Here is an 11,262-nt window from a genome sequence, read left to right on the forward strand (position 1 = left end):
TGAGAGAGAGAGAGAGAGAGAGAGAGAGAGAGAGAGAGAGAGAGAGAGAGAGAGAGACGTCAGTTCGCGTGTAAGCTGTCAAGCACCGCGGATGACAGGAGTCGGCGGCAGTACCTCGGTTACAATAACAAACGCTGGCAAATTAATACAATTACCGGAGTAAGATGCCTCAGGTGTTCCTTGGCCATTAATTGTTAGCCAGGTAAAAAGTGGCCAGACGAGAGGAGGAAGAAGAGGCCAGGCTGTGTTAAATAAGAAATTAGATTAATTTTATTATTGTCCGGCTAATGGGGATGTGCTCGTTAAGTCCGGCCGCTGTCGAAAAAATCCCGCCCTAACTTAGACGAACTTAATCTGAGTTTGTGCTATCCTTGTCCAGCCTAAACTTTAACCTAAGGTAAGTTGTCTTTCCTGAGCCTAATCATGCATACCTCAGACTTAAACCTAACCTAACCTAACCTAGACTAACCTAACCTCGGGATAGAAGGATGGGGAGGCAGGTGGAGGGGGAAATCTTAAGAAGGAGGGAAGAGTTAGGAGAGGAGAGTGTGGGGGGGGGGGGTGGAGGATCCGTTATGGCACGCTGACCCGACCTGTACCGTTCAGTAATGTACTCATGTATGTATGTATGTTTTTTTTTTATTGGGCACCCCCCTACATCCTTGTGTAAGGTGAAGCGCAGAAGCGTTTACAGCGCCCAACAGGGAAGCATGTAAGTTCATGCTTGCCTTTATGTCTCATGAGTTAAGGGCGTAGAAGCCTGAAGAGTCAGTGGTTTATGTCCTCAAGTTATTGGAAGCTCCAACAACTTGTCCCTGAATATGAATTCGCAACTTTTGACTTACACCAGGTACCTACTTTACTGCTAGGTGAACAGGGACTAATGGGGGCTAGGAAGTATGTCCAAACAACTTCCACCGGCCCGGGAATCGAACCCGTGACATCTCGCTTCATGACCACACACCTCCACACTATCATGACCATACCTCTACACCATCATGACCATACCTCCACACCATCATGACCACACCTCCACACCATCGTGACCACACCTCCACACCATCATGACCACACCTTTATACCATCATGACCACACCTCCACAATACCATGACCACACCTCCACACCCCCATGACCACACCTCCACACCATCATGACCACACCTCCACAATACCATGACCACACCTCCACACCACCATGACCACACCTCCACACCATCATGACCACACCTCCACAATACCATGACCACACCCCCCGCACACATCATGACCACACCTCCACACACATCACGATCGAATAATTGGTGAAGAGTGATTTAACACACGTGGGGAAGGGTGTGGCCACGGCAGGTTAATTGGTAATGGATCACCTGGGAAACTGTGAGAAAACTGGCTATTATGTGTGAGTTTTCGTCTACATTTTTAAAAGGAAATCGAAATGCAGTGTAGAGCATAAATAGCATGTGTAAATTAACCTAACCTAACCTAAACATATAACACAACCTAATCTAACGTATACCTAACCTAACCTAAACGTAATGAAACTTTATCTGACTTAAACCTAATGCAACCTAACCTAATCTAACCTAACTTAATCTAATCTAACCTTAACCTAATGCAACCGAACCTAATCTAACTTAACGTAACGTAACCTAACCCAACCCAACGCCCCCTCCAGGTAGTTTGTTTAATCACCAGGTAATCCTTAAAACGTGTATGAAGGGAGTCTTATATTTTACCTTTTTTGTGTCCTTAAGCCGAGTCGTTAACAAGGTGGTAATATCAGATAATCTCCTCCACCTAACATGACTGATGGAAGTGTTTCTCCCGTGAGGATTATTTTATTCAGGTTAGGGTTGAGGCAGTGCACAGAAATTTAAGTTATTTTTGTACTTTTTTTTTGGCATGGTGGTAATTCTTGTTATTTTATTTCTCCTCTACTGAATATTTACTAAATGTTTTATTGTAATTTTTAAAAGATTTTATTAGTTTGCTATTTCCAGTTGATGTTATTGTCTGGGGAAAAAATTAGTGTGTTTATCTTCAGGTTGAGTAAGTGATAGCGTCTTAAATCATTGAAAAAGTCAACCAGTTTTACAATTTTCTTTTGTTGTTCCGAGAATTTTTTTTTACATCGTTTATCGCCAGGTCAAGAAACGGATAACGCCTTAAATCGTTAAAAGAACCGACAGCCGATATTGGTATTTTTAACGTGGTTTCCCATGAGAAAGAAATCGTTTTCGTTGTGCTCATCTTCAGGGTAAACTACACCATCTATACGAGGACCTCATCTCCCCATTCATCAGTATTATCCGGCGGGTAATAATGGTCCACTTGAGTCCTGTAGTGATCCATGAGGCTGCGGTTATCCCTTGAGAATATTATTTTCTGCCCAGAGAAGTTATCCGCCTCACGAAATTCGCCTTATTGGTCTAAGAACTAGGCCGAGGTTATTACTCACCTGCTCTCACATATACTGTAATATTTAGTGACTTAGGGAGAGGGTCTTATATTCAAAGAAACATAGAATAAACTTAAGGGCGTATTGCTGTTGAGTTTTATAGTGGCTGGAGTTGGGATGTTTTTGTAGTGTTCTGTGTGGGGTCGTATGATGTCGAATACCAAATAGTAGACGAGGAACTTCAGGTTGGAGAAGGTAACGTGGGGGGAGGACTGTGTATAAACTTTGTCCCTAACTGACATTTTGGGGTTACGATGATGACAGAGAGAGTGTGAGAGGGTCAGAGTATCGTGTGGCACTTGATGGGTGGTGTAAGTAAGGTAGAATTTGATCTTGCACGCCCTCTTCTACCACACTCTTGAGAAAGTCTTTGTTGTGTAGCAATTGAGGAGGAAAACCAGAGTAGGGATGTGTAGGTGAGTTTAGGAAGTGTGAAGGTTGTGTAAATATTCTTGAGCTGAAACGCAGGAAGTCTAAGATGCGCGCGCGCGCGCGCGTTTGTGTGTGTGTGTGTGTGTGTGTGTGTGTGTGTGTGTGTGTGTGTGTGTGTGTGTGTACGCTGGTATTTTTCAGAAGGTCACCTGGTGTAAAGTTTTCAAGAATGCGTTCAGTGTGTACCACAAGGTCTCTGGTTAAGGTCAACAACTAGTTCGTCCTGGAAAGCTGAGGGTGGGGCTTGGGGGGTGGGGCCAGGGGGTGGGGCAGTGGGTTGGGGCCAGGGGGTGGGACAGTGGGGTAGGGCAGGGGGTAAAGGCCAGAGTAGGGGGGTCGGGGTGGGCAGTGGTGGTAAGGACAGGGGAGGGGCAAGGAGGTGGGGCAGTGGGGTTAAGGCCAGAGATGGGGAGGGGCCAAAGGGAAGTGGGGTAGTGGGGTTAAGGCCAGAGATGGGGAGGGGCGGGACCATGCTTAAAGGTCATGACGTGACTTCATCTCGGAAGATAAAAGCACATCTTTGTCTACACCACGAAGCTGTTTTCCCTCACTCCTGTTTACATGTGACTTAAGAATATAAACACTGTAGTATTTATTAGTATATATATTGCCTCTATACAAGTCTAGGCACATTGTTTCTTTTCCTATACTTAGTTGTTTGGATTTCCTTAGTTTATTTTCTTTATATGCAATGTTATTCGTGATTGTTCTTTTTATTCATTAATTTATTCCTTTTTTCTTATACGGATTTATTTTAGTTTATTCTTATTGTTAATTAATTTATTCTTTGTTTTCTTTGTGATTATTGGTGTGTGTCTGTGTATAGTTTTATCTCTTATTGCTTTTATTGTGTTCGTAGTTGTCTTTTGGACTTAATGTATTTGTTACGCACACGTTTACACACACACACACACACACACACACACACACACACACACACACACAGATGAGGAAATGTAGTCGGGTGTGGAGTGTAAAAATGTATGGATGAGTAGACAGGTGTGATGGTGTAGACAGGTGTGGAGGTGTACACAGATGTGGACTGGACATGTGGACAGGTGTGGACTCGTATGTGGGATGGAGGCGTGTGGGAATGTGTGGGATGGGAGAGAGAGGAGGATGATAGGGTGTGGGAGTGAGGGAGTGACTTGTGTGGGAGAGAAGGGTGAGGCTGGGAGGGGTGGTGAGAGATGAGGGAGGGAGGGAGGGAAGGGTGAGAGGTAGGGAAGGAGGTGGAAAGAAGTAGGGGAGGGGGGGTTGGTGTAGTGTCCTTGCTATGGTCACAGACAGACAGACAGACAGACACAAGACAGACAAAGACACTTTAGCAGACAGACAGACAGCATGAACGAACAAGTTATTATACCTTCTCTTTACGTTGTCAGAGGGGTAATAAAAACACCTCAACAGCTATTTTTAATTATCACTTAATCAAGGTGTAATTAAGTGACGTCATTAACGGGCAACACGACGTACTTCAACCCTTGTAATTTTCTTTCTTCACATTTGGTTAATATCAGTACTTGGGGCTTGTCTTACCTGGACGTGTGGGGTTAATTATCTTTAACCTATTGACTACGGTAAATTAACCCCTTTTGTAAGATGGTTCAACCTTATGATGCAGTAATTCTATATTCTTATGTGTATGTGTGTGTGTGTGTGTGCGCGCGTGTGTGTGTGTGTGTGTGTTAGAAGGTCAGGCTAATGCTCTGAAGTGAGGTGTATGACTTAATGGTGTCTGAGAGAGAGAGATGTCAGCAGATGTTTGTCGCGTATAATTCTGACCACGAAAGGTGACTCATCATCATCACCTGACTTGATGCACTTACCTTGCACATCCACACATACACCCCCCTCCCCACACACCCCTCCAACCCCCCCCCACACACCCTCCAACCCCCCCCACACACTCCCTCCACCCCCTACACACACACACACAGACGATCCATTTATCACACCGATATTAACTTACCCAGCAATACCTCTTCATGCTATGAGCACCACTCAAATATTAAAATTACAGGTGGTCCAAAATGAAGCCCTAAGATTCGTCACAGGTGAAAGATACCCGTTCACCAGAACCATAGCCGAGATACATAGAGACCTGAGAATGAAACCCATCAACCAGCAGCTGCACACCCTGGCCAGCAGAATCTGGCAAAAGATTGAACGATCAGAGCAAGAACTCCTCCAAAGACTCCCACCAGATAACGACAACAACCATACATGGTTCCCAAAAAGCTACGAAATCTCAAAAGGTCCATTACCACCCCCGATCTACACGGCCAGGCAATAGACAACCTCCCTAGACCAGCATCCTCCAGTAGGGTCGGCGGAATATGAAATAAGGCCCTTAAAACACCCATAAATGGGACAGGGTAGGCTGTTTAGTGCCTGTACCGGCAGACAATAACTAACCCATGACACAACCCAAACACACTATTAGCTTAACTAGGCGGTCAGCCCGCCCTCTCTTACCTCCTCCTGAATTTCTTCAATTTCCGAACTATAACTTCCTTCTCCCCACCTCTAATCTTCCTTCATTCCTCCTTTCCCTACAAAAAAAAAGAAAAAAAAGAAAGATCCATCTTAATTTGCACTCCCTCGAGAGACGAAGAGGGAGGGGCGATACGATAGAGGTGTATAAATGGAAGTCAGGGTTAAACAAAGGGGACATTATAAAGGTACTCAAACTATCCAACCAGGAGCGAACTCGTAACAATGGTTTTAAATTTGACAAATTTAGATTTAGGCTCGAAATAGGTAAACACCGGTTTGAAAATAGGGATCACCTGAAGAATCGTCGCCCCAAAGATATATAACATGAACCCACTTCTGAAGTGAAATATTAGAACGGGCAAAAAAAGATGCTATTCTTATAGTCTTAGTGGATTTATACTTCAGGCAGTCTTTTGTTTGGCATTTCCACAGAAAACCATCCTTCGATCTGGAGCATTTTGTCCAATTCCTCCAGTTTTCACAAGTATCACACATCACTTCACCCTTTAAAAGTTTGTTTTGTTGAAGCCACCGAATAACTTTAGAGGACTCATCACACAACAGTGGTAGGACGACAGTTTGGAAGATATTGCCTGCCATGGTCGACTGATGATTATGACTAAAAAATTTTGAGCCGACTTGCTATTCCGTGGAGGCTCCTGACCCGAGTTGAAGAATTGTCACCCCAGGTGTTGCCACCTGAAGAATCGTCGCCCCAGGATATCCCACCTGAAGAATTATCGCCCTGCCGGACTCTTGGGCGACGATTCTTCAGGTGATCCGAAAATAGAGTAGTGGATGAATGGAACAAGTTACCAAATATCATCATTGTCTCGAATACGCTGGATAGCTTCAAACATAGGTTGGATGGATATATGATCAATAGGGGTTGGGTGTAAATAGGACTGCCCAGTATGGGCCAATAGGCCCGCTGCAGTTTCCTCCATTCTTATGTTCATATGTCCCCACGCAAACGACCTCCACCTCCCCACACAGACGACCTCCACCTCCCCACGCAAACGACCTTTACCTCCCCATACAGGCGACCTCCACCTCCCCACACAGACGACCTCCACCTCCAACACAGACGACCTCCACCTCCCACAGACGAGACGACCTCCACCTCCCCACAGACGACTCCACCTCCCCACACAGACGACCTCCACCTCCCACACAGACGACCTCCACCTCCCCCCACACACCTTCCAACCCTCCTCAACAGACGACCTTCAACCCCCTCCCTCCTCCCCATCCCCCCTCCCCTCCCTTCCCCCACACACACCTCCAAGCTACGCATTAATCAAGACCTCACAATGGACAGGAAACACTTAATAACCAAACTCAATAAACAAAGACAACCTTGACAAACAAACACAAAGACAGGTGGAGGGGAGCGTGATCATCGACGCCTCCCAAACACACACACACACACACACACACACACACACACACACACACACACACTCACTCTACACCCCAGCAACAAGGAGAGACAATCCCCCCCATGGCTGCTAAGATATACAACTTCCACCTAGTAAATTGATTCACTTTTAAAGACCCACCAGCAACAACAACAACGCTCCCGGTTAGCTATATAGCGAGAGTGAATCTTGAACAGTAGCGACATGCCGCATCGTAAATAATAATTCCTTGATGCCATGATAAAAACAGTCTCTAGCTTTTGTTTTTCTCTGTGGGTGATCGAGGTGACTTGTTTTGTTTATGTTTTAAGTGGTGTTGATTATGAGAGAGAGAGAGAGAGAGAGAGAGAGAGAGAGAGAGAGAGAGAGAGAGAGAGAGAGAGATAGATAAGAACATAAGAAAATAAGGAGTCTGCAACAGTTGGCCTGTGCATGTCCTGTCGAGAGTTACTACCACTCTCTATCATCCATGAATCTATCTAGCCTCCTTTTGAAACTTTCCAGAGTTCCTGCACTTACTACAAAGTTGCTAAGCTTGTTCCACTCGTCCACCACCCTATTTGTGAACCAGTTTCTTCCTATCTCCCTCCTAAACCTAAACTTATCCAACTTGAATCCGTTGCTCCGAGTCCTATCCTGCTCGGATATTATAAGAACTTTATCTATATCCCTTTATTGATTCCTTTCACCCACTTAAATACTTCTATCATATCTCCCCGCACTCTTCGTCTTTCTAGGAATGCAAGTTAAGTTTTAAGTTTCTTTAACCTATCCTGATATGGAAGGTTTCTAAGTCCCGGAATCATTTTTGTCATTCTTCGCTGCACCGACTCTAGTGAATTTATATCCATTCTATAATAGGGGCACCAAAACTGAACAGCATAATCGAGGTGCGGCCTGACAAGCGCAAGATATAGTTGCAATAAAACCTCTGCACTCTTGTTACTTACACTTCTAGATATAAAACCCAATACTCTGTTTGCCTTATTTCGAACATTAACGCATTGTTTTCTTGGCCGTAGGTCCGGGCTTACAAGTACCCCTAGGTCTCTTTCACAAGTATTTGTTCTTCCAATATTAAGTACGCTGCACTTGCTGGTGTTGAATTTCATTTGCCATTTTTCAGACCACCCCTGCAGTTTATTTAGATCCTCCTGTAATGCATTTGCGTCCTGCCCTGAATTAATTTGTCGCCCTATTTTGGTGTCATCCGCAAACTTGCTTATGTCACTGCTGATCCCAGTATCTAGATCGTTTATGTAGATTATGAACAAGAGTGGGCCTAGTACTGAACTTGACGACACGATAAAGCAAACATCTCAATCTACTCGAGTCTAGGTGTAATATCGACGCCATTTACAGGAATTTTATATAAACCATCAAATAATTATGTCTCTTATAGCAAGTGGGGAGGGACTTATGGGATTTCTTAAGAATATGTGGAGTTTATTGTCGTAAAGATGGCGAGTGGTGGAGGGGGAGGCAGTGGTCGGGTGAAGGTACAGTTTTATTGTTTATACCTTGCTTAAAGATTGTCTCATCACCCCTATCCTCCTATCTCTCTATCTCCCCTCTTCACCCTTCCTTCACCCTTATCCTCCCTTCTCCCTCCACTCTTTAATCACCCCCATCCTCCCTTCTCCCCCCCACTCTTCAATCACCCCACCCTTCCCTCTCCTTACTCCCCCCCACCTCTCTATTTCCCCACCCTTTCGAGAGTGCACTGTTCTTCTAAGTTAATACGGCGGTGACTTACTCCCCTCGCCACCCCCCGCCCCCCATCGCCACCCCCCTCGCTACTAACCACCCAATTTGCAGCCTTTAGGTGAATCAGCCGCTGTGTAAACCATTTCACACATGACCAATCTCCTGAAGGGTACATCGCTAAAAATTACACCCGCAAATGTTCACGAAAATATGACCATCATCGCTAAAAAAATTACATCCGCGAATTTCCTCCCCAAATTTATGGATCCACGAGTTTGTTGTCATCATTGTTGTTATTATTGTTGTTATTATTTGTGCCTCTCGTTCTTCTTCCTTCCTTCCTGGCGGTTTATGGTGCGTTAAGTAGTCGGGATATTGAAGGTGGAGGAGGTCTGAGTAGGCGAATGTTTTACGGGAAATTACACACATAAATATATACTGTTGTCTTGTGTGTGTCTGTCTTTCTGTCTGTCTGTCTGTCTGTCTGTGGGTGGTGGTGGTATTTGTGACGGGCGTGATTATCCCCACAAACTGATCTTGACGGAATCGGAATTTATATAATTTCTTTAGCTTTACTTCAGCTAATAAAAAACCACTGAAACAGATGAATTTCAATATTCTAAACAAGGTAGAATTGAGAGAACATATTGGTAACATACATAAGAACATAAGAATGGAGGAAACTGCAGCGGGCCTATTGGCCCATACTGGGCAGTCCCGTTTACACCCAACCCCTATTGCTCATATAAGCATCCAACCTATGTTTGAAGCTATTCAGCGTATTCGAGTTAATGATGATATTTGGTAACTTGTTCCATTCATCCACTACTCTGTTTCCAAACCAGTGTTTACCTATTTCACGCCTAAATCTAAATTTGTCTAATTTAAAACCATTGTTACGAGTTCGCTCCTGGTTGGATAGTTTGAGTACCTTTGTAATGTCCCCTTTGTTTAGCCCTGACTTCCCCTTATACACCTCTATCAGGTCGCCCCTCGCTCTACGTCTCTCGAGGGAGTACAAATTAAGACGCTTTAACCTGTCTCTATACTCAAGGTTCCTAATGCCCGGGATTAGTCTTGTCATTCTCCTCTGAATTCTTTCTAATGATTCTACTGTATATCCTTCCTGTAATACGGTGACCAGAACTGAACTGAACTGCGTAATCCAGGTGTGGTTTCACAAGCGCAAGATACAGTTTTAGGAGGGCCTCGCTAGTCTTGTAACTAACACTCCTTTGTATGAACCCAAGTACTGTATTAGCCTTGTTACGAGCAAAAACACATTGTTTACTTGGCTTAAGGTTCCTACTTATCATTACTCCTAAATCTCTCTCGCAGTCGGATTTCTCTATGGCATCGTTGTTCATCTGGTATCTGGTTTCCCTGTTTACATCTCCTATACTGAGTACTTTACATTTGTCCATGTTGAATTTCATCTGCCATTTTTCAGACCATTCGAAACATTTTTTTAGATCTTTCTGTAGTTTTGCGGAGTCCTCGTCAGATTTAATAACACGTCCTGTTTTAGTGTCATCAGCAAATTTACTTATGTTGCTGTCTATGCCGATATCTATGTCGTTTATGTATATAATAAATAATAATGGTCCAAGTACTGAGCCTTGGGAAACTCCACTTGTGACGTTGCTCCAATGGGACTTAGTGCCGTTAATGCTCACTCGCTGTTTCCTCTCTTGTAACCACGCCCTAATCCATTTAAGGATGTTACCTTTGATGCCATGTGCTTCTACCTTTCTAATTAGTCTTTCGTGGGGGACTCTGTCGAAGGCTTTGCTAAAGTCGAGATATACCACATCATAATTGTGCCCCTCGTCCACCGATTCGAAAACTGATGAAAAGAATGTTAATAGATTAGTTAGACAAGAACGTCCTCTTGTGAAGCCATGCTGGGAATCATTGATCAATCGGTGCATCTTCAGGTGATTTCGAATAGAGTTTGAAATGATTGCTTCCAGTAATTTGCCTACTATTGATGTTAGACTGATTGGGCGGTAGTTAGTGGATAGTGATCTATCCCCCCTTCTTGAAAATCGGTATTACATTCGCTATCCTCCAGGATTCTGGTACTACACCTGTTTTTAAGGACATGTTAAAGAACTTTGCTAAGGGCATACTAAGCTCTTCCTTACATTCCTTTAATACTCTGGCAAATATCTCATCGGGACCAAGTGACTTATTAGGCTTTAGTTTGTCTATTTGCTTACTAACATCGTTACTAGTCACTACTATTTCGCTTAATTTGTTTTCTTCCTATCTCTGAATAGAGTCGGTGCCTCGGGTATCATGTTAAAATTTTCGGTGGTGAAAACTGTTGAAAAATATTTATTCAAATTATTGCTCATTTCTCCGTCGTTATCAGTGAGCTCACCGGTATCTGACCGTATTGGCCCAATCTTTTCTCGTGTTTTAGTTTGATACATTTGGTAGAATCCTTTGGGGTTTGTCTTTGCCTCCCTTGCTATCCTTACCTCATTATTCCTCTTGGCTTTCCTTATCTCGGTTTTAACCCTACTCGCTAATATCTTATAATAATCCTGTAGGTAAATTTCGCCACGCTTTATCCTTCTCCCTATAGCCTTCCTTTGGCCAGTGATGTTCTTTAAATAATTATTTATCCATTTAGGGTCATTGTTGTCTGATATGAGTTTTTTGTATGGTATGTTCTGCCTTTGTGCATTAAGTAACTCATTATTTAAATTGTCGTGGAACTCAGCAATCTCAAATCT

Source organism: Homarus americanus, unplaced genomic scaffold (assembly GCF_018991925.1).
Source record: "Homarus americanus isolate GMGI-L3 unplaced genomic scaffold, GMGI_Hamer_2.0 scaffold48681, whole genome shotgun sequence".
Taxonomy (NCBI): Eukaryota; Metazoa; Arthropoda; class Malacostraca; order Decapoda; family Nephropidae; genus Homarus; species Homarus americanus.